The 12,315-nt window shown below is 34.5% G+C and overlaps 1 protein-coding gene across 20 annotated transcripts in view; it reads left to right on the top strand.

Annotated features, from left to right (window-relative positions):
* Positions 1–12,315, top strand: part of FOXP1 (forkhead box P1) — a 518,592-nt gene that overhangs the window by 413,281 nt on the left and 92,996 nt on the right. The window contains exon 1 of one of the 20 annotated variants that reach the window (XM_034777589.1): positions 1,408–1,504. The exons of the other annotated variants lie outside the window; for them this stretch is intronic. The gene's annotated coding sequence lies outside the window, so the exon portion shown is untranslated. Of the gene's footprint in view, positions 1–1,407; positions 1,505–12,315 lie in introns of those variants that run through there. 20 annotated transcript variants of the gene reach the window in all.

The raw sequence follows: 12,315 nt of genomic DNA, 5'->3' as shown, positions 1-12,315 counted from the left end.
TCCCATTTAACATCAGATCACAAGTTGTCACTAAATTGGGTCCTTTGTCTTTGTTTCTTGCAAGGTTCTTTCGCAGCATAACTAATAAGGCTGTTGTCTGATATTCATTGACTCTTGCAAATAAAGTACGATTGCGAATGGCGATGTTATTAATGTGGTTCTGTTTTTCAGTTACTTGCATCTAAACTAACTTTTTAAACCAATTTCATATCTAGAAACTGTGAGGATAAAAAATACTAAAAACAGCGCCTGACATTTTCCTTAGTATTATTGACACAGACGATGCAGGTAATTTATTATAGGTTTTTAGACCAGTAAAATAGGTTGCGGGGGCTGTTCCAATCCATAGGTTAGAGACAGCACAAAAACAAGATTTGTTTTTATATTAAAGACTAGGGCCAAAAAAGTATTTCTTTGAGCTTGAACATGTGAGATATCAAGAGGGACTGTTTTGAGTTACATGAAACCACTAACCCTAGTGTTATAAATGTACCACAGACCCAAAGTGTTTCACTTCCACTAAACTCAGAAATGTTTGTTTGGCTGTCTTAAGAACAGACCGATAAAACTCCCATTTGTGAAACACTGATATAAATGATACAAGAGATTTATCCTTGCCTTCTGATAGATTTTAACATCTTACCATTCTAGGACTGTGATTAATTTCCCTTCGCTTTGTTTATGAAAGAAAGAGGGGAAGGTAGTCCCATTTACAGGCTAGACACGGTAATCATTTGTACAAACTTCTTGTGGAGGGCTTTTGGTTGTTTGTTGTTTTCTGTTTTTTTCAGACTCCTAACATGCATAATCTTTAGTGAACAAAACTACTCAAGCTTGGTAAAAATCATTTAACATGACAAGTTGGTTGTTTTTAAAAGGCTGTTTTTTAAGTGGGGCGGGGGGGGGCACATTTTTCTCTAACGCTGTTTGGTCCTTTGATTCCATCCAATTTAAAAATGATTGTTATGAACCATTGTGTTAGCGGGAACTTCTTTAGTGGTATCTAGTCTCTGCAAAACAGATTGCTCTTAAAGGTTATAATCCTGAACAGTTTGTCAGTAAGTATGGGGTTTTTTTTTATTATTATTATTTGTTAAAGAATAGTTCTTAACAGCTGTTTGATTGAGGGTAAATGTGTGCTATTTGCCATGCTTTTTAGAGAGCAGACACATGCACTGTCAGGTCAAAGGGTTAACAGCAATTAACTATAGTTGCTTTAGAGACAAAAGCGTTATTTCACAGAAGCATTATTTCACCTGCCGGCAGTAAAAAAGAGGAGGCCCATTGTGTAAGGGTGTTTGAACTGATTATGTTTAGAGGCTGGTTGTGATTGGTGGAGAAGGGCGTGGCTGATTGGGTAGTTTTGCATCTTGTCAGCTCAGGAGCACCCTTGCGCGTGCAATCTGTCTGTAACCTGAGGAAGCTAAAGACTGTACAACAAGGCTTAATAGAGCTTCATGGCCCAGCACTCTGTTTGTGGTGGCAGCTAAATGGAGTTTGTCAGGTTTGTCAATATGATTGATTTTGTGATTTTTTTTGTATCTTCCTTGCGCACAGCGTGACCGTTTAATTTTGCATATGTGGGCATAAAGAGACATATTGCTTTTTAAAGTTTTGTTTTCTTTTTTAATCTTTGTTGATCACCTTAAGGCAGTTGCACAGTAACTAGAATCAGCTCAGACAAAACTGGGGGTAAAACGGTAGGGAGCTACAGTATACAGGCCTGTTTCTCAACTCTTCAGAAATATGTGAGAGCTTTAAAAATAAAAGAATGTTTATATCTCTGCAGTCTTTAATTTTATTTTATTTTGTTTTTTACTTTTATTGCTGCTTTTATGCTGTGCTTTATTTTCATCCAGCGCAAGAATTTTTTGAAGCACTTGGTAAATAATTACATATAAGAGAAGGGAATTATATTTTGTTTGCTTCTTTTGTAGGTTATTACAGATGTAATAAGTAAACAAATAGAATGTTATTGCTCTTTTCATTCTGTCAGTTTGTTTCCATATCTGCCTGGACTATTTTTATCTTAGCTGACTAAATGACTGTAGTTTGCAAAAACAAAAAAATAAACAAACAAAAAAAAAGCCAAACCACCACACAGATGAATAAAATACTTGGTGAGGTTTAAATGTCAGGCACTATGATTGCTGAATTTATTTGCTAGTAAATTTGCCATGTGAAATTAAGTGAGTGAGCTTAGTTTTTGACATTGACTAGTGATATGAACTCCAGTGAAATACATGTGTAACAGGATCTAAATGTAGCTAAGTTAAGTGTCAGCCCTGCAATACAGGACTGCAGTGCAAATGAGATGATTTTTCTAGGCTGGTGGTAGTGGGGAGGAGGGAACCCTTAGGAAGTGGGTGGTAAGTTTAGAGCAAAGTGCATATACACTCTTCCTCTTTGGAATTAACTCTTTCAAACCCTGCATGTTTTAAGGAAATACTGAACAGGTCAAATTATTCCCATATTCAGAAAATGTAAAAGCAAAATAACTTTAAAATGCAGTGTGTTTATTTTAATAGATGTCAGCATTCTGAAAATGACAGTTTCTTCATTTTTAGCAAAAACAAGTTTGGCAGCAGGAAGTGTGAATCATTCAATGGGTGACTAAGATCTGTTTGTGAAACTAAATAGTTGGATTTATTCTAGCTGTCAGTGTTGAAATGTTAACTAAATAAATTACTGAAGTTTATATCTAATAAAATGTAAATTAAACATGCTAGTCTACCTTTTTAAAAAGAAAACAATAAATTATATTTCATTTGGCTCAAAGCTAGTTTTCATGACTAGCACTTAAGGGCCCGATCCTGGAAGCATTATGGATGTGGGTTCTTACCTATGTGTGGTGTTTCGTTGAAATAAATGGATACATGTGAGCACTACGCGTGGTAGTAAGTAATAGCAGAATTGGGCCCTTAGTTCTCATGTTTACTATACAAAGTCTTCAGGTATCTTAAACGCTTTTTTAATCAAGTTTGAAGAGGTTTCTCTATATGTTCACACCTATATGTGATAAAATATATTAATGTATGTGTATATATAATTTGTGTGTGTTTAGACGTTATGTCTTTTTGTGAATTGTATATTTATCACACTAGCAATGCAGGAAATTGTTGTAAAAGCACTGCTTCTATGGTGCTACTGTTAAAAACTCCTTTCTTCACATCAATTGGAAATTATGTTTTCAGAGGGCTTTAAATGAGCTCTGTGACTACCTTAAAAATTTTCATTGATAAGGATGTAAAAATGAAACCCAAATCCTGACTAAACAGTGTAGCCGACTTGGCCTAGAATGTGATAGAGCTGAACTGAAAACTGATTGGTCTGACACTTTATAATCAAAGTTGATTTATTGTTCATTAGTAGTGCATTAGCCCTTTCAAGCAAGACAGTTATTTGTGTAGTAGCCTGTCAAACAAAAGACTTCTAGCACCTGTCATTTCTAAACCATGAGATAAGCAACCAGATATTAAGATAATGCAAATAGAAATATGCTTGGACAAGGTAAAGTGCCAGCAATTTTCCTTTTAAAAATAATATTCCTTTATTCACAGTGGCTAATAGCAGCATCTAGATAAATCTGAGTAAAAACTAAATGCATTCCCCTAAAATATGGATTGGTATCACAAGGATGGGGAATCGTATTGGAATTCAGCATGTTTCTTTCATGATTTCAGGGCACCTCACATGAAAAGGTATAAAACACAGGCAGGTTAATCCCTTGTTAAAAGTTGGTTATTAATGGGAAAGAAAAGAATGCCATCTATAGCCTTAATCTTACTTAAAAAAAAAAAAAACTTACAGTCCAGACTCAAGGCAATTTTTATGTTTTGTCCGTCTCCGTCACCCCATTTTCCCCAATGGACAGATGTCAAAAAATGATGTTCTTACAGGTAAGGGTTAATTTTCTGAAAACTTGATGACATCACAGTAGAGCTGTGAGAATGTCAAAAAACCCTCGGCTGCCATATTCAAACAGATTTGCTCTGAATTCTCTTCCCCTCTCGAAAAGGAATGATCCCATGACATAAAACAGAAAACAACACAAGTGTCAAAAGAAAACAAAATTAGTGAACTTTTGTCTGCCACCATAGAAACGAGGATTAATTTATGTTATTCCAGAGCATGGAATGGAGACTATCTGCATGAGGATATATAATGTATTGTCTTCTGTGAATTTTCATTTGACAGGGATTTTGGAGACTGTGATCTTAATTAAATCTCAACTGACTCAAATAATGCATCTAAAGGCATGCAGTGTTGCGTAACCTTGCTGAGTTGGTAAACCATAAATTATCAGAAAGCTTTTGATAGGAAGGGCTGCTTTGAAATTTTTTGTTTGCTATAGTTAGTGTTTTTTAAAGATTCACTTTACTATACTTATTTACCGTGATTTTTAAAACAGTGTCATCGTTTACTCTAAAAAATAGATGAGCTCTATCTAGGACATGCTCTGGCCAGACATCCCAACTGTAGCTTAACTAAACATGAATAGTATCGGATACAATGGAAGTTACATGAAAAATAAAATAAAAGACCATGGCGTTCTAGACCTATACATGCTGGTGTGAATACAGAACAACGAGCTACGTCTCGATGATCCCTATGCACGTTTTGAAAATGTAACTCTCAATAACATCCTGAAATTAATATTGCAGTGTAAATAGTTATCAAACAACCAAACTGACCATCATCTGCCAGTTATAATAGATCACACAGGCATTATTGAAAAGGACCCATTATTCAGTAATGATGGACAATATAATCTGACATGTACAGAAGTTGTGCTGATGCTTTGTGTACTGTAAATGTAAACAAGAGAAAACTTGCAACAGGTGTGTGGATAAGGTTAAAAATGCTTCTTGGACACTGAGAGATGCAAAGAAGACACGTAATTTAACTGTTAAGCAGCCTTTTAACTGGCCAGTTTTTGTGTATTGCTAGTACTTGAAAATACTAGATATTCCATGTTCATTTATTTTGAATATACTGAAGCTAACTAGTTGGCTGGTTCAGTGTAATATGAACTGTAACAGTGTTTGTTACATTTAAAAAGATTGTATACTCTGGTTGTCTCAAGGTAGGGGAGGCTTATTCCATCCAAAAGTTTGGGGAGCTGCGAAGCCATGACATGATTGCTTGAGACATATCTCTTACAATCACTGTATAGGAGTTTTAGCCAAGTGTATACTTGACAGAAATAGAGAGAGCTTGGGCTTAATTTATGAAAATGTTTCTTCCTATGAGATAAGTTATTGATGGTTATTTCCCGTCCTCCTTGCTAGGTAAAAGAAATACCAGGGATAGTTTTATCAACGCTTGAACAGCAAAATTGTGAGAAATTCTTGACACTATAGGCAAAATTTGTTATTGTTTGGGGAATGGCTTGACCGATTATAAGTAGTTTGTTTGTTTTTATTGAAAGCAGAAATGCATTACTGGAAATGAGTTTGCCGAAGTTCAGGGTTCAGTTAAAATGTCCTGTACTACCTTGTTTTTATAAGGTGCTTTCTTGCTCAGCTTTATTTTCCAGTTGTAAGGAAAGGGGTGGGAGTGGGGGGAGAAATGTATCATGTCCTCCTCTGCAGAACTGGCTGAAATGGCTGTGTAGAGATTTAGGAGTGAAGTAACAATGGGAAGTAGCTCTTCTCCAGCCCTTTTTGATTTTTAACCTTTCCAGTGCAGTGCGGTGTTAGAAACTATATCTGCTTGCTAAATGAATATTGGAAAAATAGAATAAATATTGAACAAATATGCATAATTGCTAATTATTCTCTGCACTGGTTTATGATAGATTTACGTTCATTGATAAGGTAAGATGTTGTATTACTTAGGAGGGGAAAAAAACAACCAACAACAACAACCTGATAGGTTTTAATTTTTAAGCTTTATCTTGCCCTTAAATCTGAAACATCATTGTTCAAATAACTGAGAACAAGGTAAACCAACAACATCAAAAAGGTCGGCTTCTGTGATTTCTCAAGGGCTTGTTATTTTGTACTTTCCAATTCTATTTGATGTCTTGACAAAACAAGATGACACAAGGGAGAATACATTAAATTTTGATTTTCATCTAACCTGTTACAGTGCTGGCAGCTTAATTTCTTTTACTTTTTACTGAAGATGGCTTTTTGCACAATTATTCTAATTGCCAAGCCACTTTATGAAAAGGTTTCTTTACGGGCTTCCCATTTGCCTTGATTTTGCTAGGCATTTTTTTGAACATGTTTTGACCTTTAACACACAGAGAGCTTGCTGGTTGGAGTGTGTCTTCATTAGAAGTAAATCAGTGAATGGCAAGATTGTCAAAGAAGCAACTGATGTTTTCTCATTAGAATCTAATTTGCACTGTTATGCTTAGCTGTGATGTACAGATGAAGGTGTCTGTGATAAGTGTGAAAAGCTGCACATTTTAAGCAAATAAAGTTTACAAGTATTTTAAAGGCTATAATTCTGAACAAAGTAGCAACACCTAAAAAGAGTGTTTAAGTAGAACAGAAGTTAAGTTTGTCATAGCATCATTTGAGTATTTTGTATTTGATTTAAGTAGATTGGTTTAACAAGTTGAATATATTTTTTAAATTGCTTATTAATATTTAAACTGAAGAGTACAGGTCTCCTCTAATGCCCAAAATTAGAAGAACAGATAGTTTCATGTTTAACTCTTTAAGGAAAGAATAGATTTAAAGTGAAGAGACATAACCTTTCAAAATAATTCTGGTTCTTGGGGGTCGGGGGGGGGGGAAGAAGGGGAGTTTTTTTTATTTAAACATGCTATTGGGAAGACAATGCCTCTCTCTCTCTATATATATATAGATAGATAGATAGATAGGTATCTCTCTCTCTCTCTCTCTCTCTCTATATATATATATATATATTTTAGTTCACTTAACGTTCTTGACATATTAAGTGCTGCTGATTCAATCACAGTTTATTATTTAATTAAGTGCCCCTTAATATATTAATGAATTAATACACAAATGTAAGGAACCCAATATATTGCTCAGTGCATTAAAGATGTTTGGGTGGGGATGAGGTTTCCAAAGTTTTGATGGGTTTGGGGATATTTTGGTGGTACAGTATGTGTTTGGGGTGCGGTGTATATATAGGTTGGGAGGGGGTACTGGGTTTTGTCATAATGCTGTTATCCAACTCTTCTTCTGGAGGAAAATACGAAATATTTGCCACACTTTTTATTGATTCATTATAAAATGTCATCACTGGTTTGAATCGTATATTTTAGGTTATAATTTTTCCTGTCAATGTAGGTGAAGCAGGAAAAAAAGAAACTTTTTTAATGTAAAAAAATTGTGAGGTTGAAAAGATCATTCTACTTATTCAGTGACTGTTTGTGTACATTCCACTTTCATCTGTATTTGATAAATGTTAAGAGTAGAAAGGATTTAATTTATGTAAACTTTATATTTTTATGCAAATTAAATGGGTATTTATTATAGCTGAAACAATTATCCTAGCACTTAGTAGGGAACCTGGTATGCATGAGAAGTGGTAGATAAGATCAAATGAAGTTCTTCTAATGTCCCATTCTGTGTTTAAAAAAAAGAAATTTTACAAGTTTTGTTTTGACTAGAGAAGAATACAGAAGGCTTCATAGAGTAGATATTCTGAAATATTGTAGAATTCCAAGAGAGCCGAGATTACTACGTTACATAAATCAAAGGAAGATCTCTCCTCTTGATAAAATGTAATAAACTAAATGATAAAAATAAAATGTTAATTGAATTTTAAAGAGGGTTTTTTCGCTCTCTTTTTTAATAGGGAGTTATATTGTTACAGAACACTGTTATGCTAATGACTAACTATTTAGCTGATTTTACATTAATATAATAAACATTACCTGTCTTAATGTGTTATATGGTATTGTGGCAAAATAGTTGTCTAAAAATGAAATTCCATTTTTCATAATGATACAGAATGATCGTTTCTGCATGAATAGTTCTGGCAGTTTAGCTTTTTTGTTGTTGTTGTTTTAAAGACTGAAATATGTCAGAAATATTTTACGCTCCCAGGATGACTATGGGTACCGTGTTCAGTACTTTATTATTTTATAAGCATCAGATACAGACTGCGGCATTATGCTTTTCTGTTTGCCAATACATCAGTGGTCTGTCTTCTCTTGTGGTGTCACCAAAGTTATTTTTTTATGTTGCTTCACTTGAAGGTTTCTGTATTTTGTATTTTTCACATTTTAGTCTTATGATAGGCACTCAAGTTAATAGTTATTTATTTATACAGCTCTATTTTCCATGTAGTCCACTTTTTTAATTACTGCTCTATCCTTCATTCTTTCTTTTTGTGCGTTCAGTTATATTTTTGCTCCATTTAACTTTTAGCAACAAAGCCTTCATCCAAAGAAACAGTCTTCAAATCCAGATACTTGGCATAGTAACTTGATTTGTGCCAAATTTTAACACACTGTCACAAGGGATAAGGGTTTTGCTGACAACGATTTTAGTTTTGTGGGTTTTTTAACTAAAGAAATCATCTACCTCTTAAATGTATTGTGATAGTTAACAATAGTACAACCAGCTCCAGTAATGAGATATGTGCAAATTGCATTCTGTGCTGGTTTATTCTGTATACAAGTTTTAACTAGCTGAAAATATTTGGTTAGTATTTAATTATGTTAATATAAGTGAAAAGGGAAAAATGGATTATAATCTTTTTCTTCCTCTTAACACTATCCTATTTAGATAGAACAGTGCCAAATGCGTCATTGGTGTAACTCCATTGTTACATTGAGGATGAACTTGGCCCAAGTTCTTTAAATTTTTCTTTTCTTTTTCTTGGTAAGCATCCTTACCATGGTATATGGCAGGGCTGAGGAGATGGCCCAGAGTGGAAAGGATTGTTGTGGAATCCCGAGAAATAGCAAACAGAGTCTTGAGAGAAATATAAAGAGTCTGAAAGCAATTGTTAGTATTAAAGACATTTTTTGCCGTTGATGATATTAGGATGTCAGCAGGTCTATACTAGTAGAGTTCCAAAAGCCAAAATGCAGCTGTATTTTTACCTCCACTGCCAGATTTACATGCAGCTGGGTGTCTCCCACACCCTATTGTTATCAGTCAACAATTCAGCATACAGTCTATTAAATATACCAACAACAACAACAATACTGTGTCCTTCTGAAAATAAAAATAAACAACTAATTAAGGGTGATTTCTATTGTTCTTGGTAAGTTAGCATTCTCTATATGTATCTGCCAGTAGTTAATTTGAACTTCAACTCCCTGAAGGCAGAAAGTCAGAATTATTTTAGTTCTTCATAAACTGCCTTCTGTGATTCATTGTTAACTCATAAAACACATTCATTTTCATGTGCTTAAACAGGTAAGCCATTTTCAGTGTAGGTTTATAATTATAATTGTTTTTGTTTTTGGCAACACATTTAAATTGACAATTGAGAGAGAGAAATCTAAAACTAACAGCCCCCAGTTCAGGTGTGACTTACTATCACACAACATATCAGAAATAAATATTTTTCTCTGAAGTAATGTAAAGTATATTGTACAGTATCTTAAAATAAAGTTTAATTTTGACTGAATACACTCAAAAAGGGATCTATAAATATTAGAGAGCTGTAGTTAAGAACTTACATGACTGTTTTAAATACTATTGATTTAAACCACTGGCTAGATTTTATGAATCAAAGTGTAATTTCCAAGCTTTGGCTATATTTCTCAACTCTAAAGCACTCTCTCTTGTGTGCCTTTAGCAGCTTTCCAGACATTCAACACGGGATTAAATGATAGTAGTTACAATGATCAATAGGTTAAGACCGGTACAATCACTCTTACCGCTAATGACCTCAGTAGTAATGGGTAATAAAGTGTGGGCTATAATAGGCTATTGCTGGTGCTGCATGCCCTTTGATTCCTAGTATTACTAGGGACTAGCTACAAGAAAAAGTTGGACGTTGGGAGTTAAGGGAGTGGATATATAGGCCATAATTCTTAACTATTTAAAGTCCTTAAACTGTGCTCTTTTTTTTTTTTTTTTTATTCTTTGACACAATAGTTTCTGGTCCATTTGAATATGTTTGTTAAAGGTTTCCATAAGTTATTTTCATGATATGCTGGAGCACAAACTTTGAGTAAATCTAACTTTTATTACGTTTATAAATTAAAGGCAGAGCCCTCTTTAGCGGTACAGAGCTAGCTGGTGTGACAGTGTGGTTTCAGATGATAAAAGTAAGTTGAGCTCATCAGCACGCTCCTGCTGTCTGAAAGATGCCATATATGTGTTTTCTGCTACCTGTAAAACATTTCTGTTTTAGCAAAGTATTAATAGTTTCTGTTTAGAAATTCTTTATTGGAAGGTACACAAACACTTCTCAAATATAGGGGCAAATCTTGCCCTTAGACCCACGTGCACAACTCCCATGGAAGTCAGTGGGAGTTGTCCATCCATAACCAAGGGCAGAATAATGTGGCCCTTAGTATTAATCACTGATTTGTAGGGTTTTACTGCACCCCACCCTGTTCCTGTCTGTATCCCTGGTTGTTGTCAGAAATCTGATTGAAGAGTATTTGTATTGTATATCTTCCAAGAATAGCACAGAAAACATACTTAAACATGCTTCCTTCTCTGTTTGCTCAGTCATACTTCAATAAAAGATAGTGTAAACCTCAAGGAAAAGTAAACTTCTTTTGGATGGAATAACAAAGACAAGTAAAGCTTAAAGGCTAGTATGGTGACTACCAAATATAAGTTAAAAAATTTCTACTTTGAAAAAGTTATTTTAAAAATCACATGGATTAGGATACTCAGAATTAATGAGTTTACTGACAAATGATTGAGGCTTCTCAGGGTCGGTCTTAATTGCTATAGCACTTCTGTAGTGCAATTGCTGTCCAGTATGTTCACTATAGAAATACACATACAGCTAAATCCTGGTCCCAACCAAGTGACTGGGAGTTTCACCATGGACTTCAATGGAACCAGGAATTGTTCTGTAATTAAATCTTTATTTTCATAGTTATCAGATGTGACTGTCTGTTGGATATTACGGTGGGTTATCCAGATGTACACCATAGTGCACATTCAGAAGCACTCTGTGATACTGAGAACTTTCTGGGTGACATTCCAGTGCCATATAAATGAGATGTCAAAAGTGCGTAACCATTTTCAAACAAATGTCTTAAAAGCAGTTCCTGGGAATTGCACATAACATGTACACAACAGCACTGGAGGATGTGCACTGTACGTGAATCTGACCTTCAGGAACCATTTTTAGTTCATCAAAATTAGTGATGCTGAGAAATCAGGACATCAGTGCATAATGACTGTGAAATTAGGAATGAGAGCTTGCTATGCAAATGACAGGACAAATCATGTGAAAAAGTCAAGATAAACTGCATATTAAGACATTATGTTACATAAAATTAATACTGCATTTCTCTCTTGCTTACTACTACTCTGAAAGATTTTTTTTAAAAATTCTTATCTTCTGATCAGCTATTGTCTGCTGATTTTTAAAAAGTGGTGCGCAGAGAAAGTGCAAAACATGTTATTACCTTTTATTGTAATACATGAGATGACAAGAGATCCTTTTTAACAAAGTATATCTTTACTGCTTTTAGTTCTGTGCTGTCACATATTTGATTTGAAACTAAAGAAAAGTAAGGTGCTTAAATATTACTGTTAAAAGTCATATGGGTTTTGTCTTTTTGCTCTATTGTTGTTTTTTCTTTCTATTTTTTCCCTTTTTTATTATTTCTAGTGAAATAGTCTTCTTGCATTACTGGGACTGACAAAATGGTTCTCATGTAGTCTGCAAATTAAATACAAGTGCAGTGATTATTTTGAATAGCTAAATTACATTCTAGAAAGCTTGCAGAATTCATAGCATTGTCATTAGGTATCCGCTTGAATACAATTTGTGTAACCTTGGCCAAGACAGCCTGTCATTTTAATGTCAGTGTTTTATCTGAACAAGACATCATCCTTTCAGATACAGTGTACAGGTTCCTTGCAGAGATGCCCGTGCAGAAACGTGTTAACAGTTGCAAATATGAAATGCTATCAAGTTCATCACTGTAGCTGTTTGTCACTGAAATGTCATGGAAAGCGGCTTTTAATGGTATCTCACGTAATATGAAAGAATTGAAGACATCTGTATGCTGGGTGAATATGGAATGGTAAAGACATCGTAGTAGGGTTTTTCTGTTAAAATTGCATAGGAACATAGGTGCTGTTAGTCGCATCTCTGAGCTTTCATTCATTTTCTTAATATCATTGTCTTAAGAGGGTCTAGATCCCATCAATGTGGGACACCACATTGTTT

This window comes from Trachemys scripta, chromosome 7, assembly GCF_013100865.1.
Source record: "Trachemys scripta elegans isolate TJP31775 chromosome 7, CAS_Tse_1.0, whole genome shotgun sequence".
In the NCBI taxonomy this organism is placed as follows: Eukaryota; Metazoa; Chordata; order Testudines; family Emydidae; genus Trachemys; species Trachemys scripta.
Note: the sequence above shows the minus strand (reverse complement) of the source record. Positions and strands in the feature narration are given on the sequence as shown.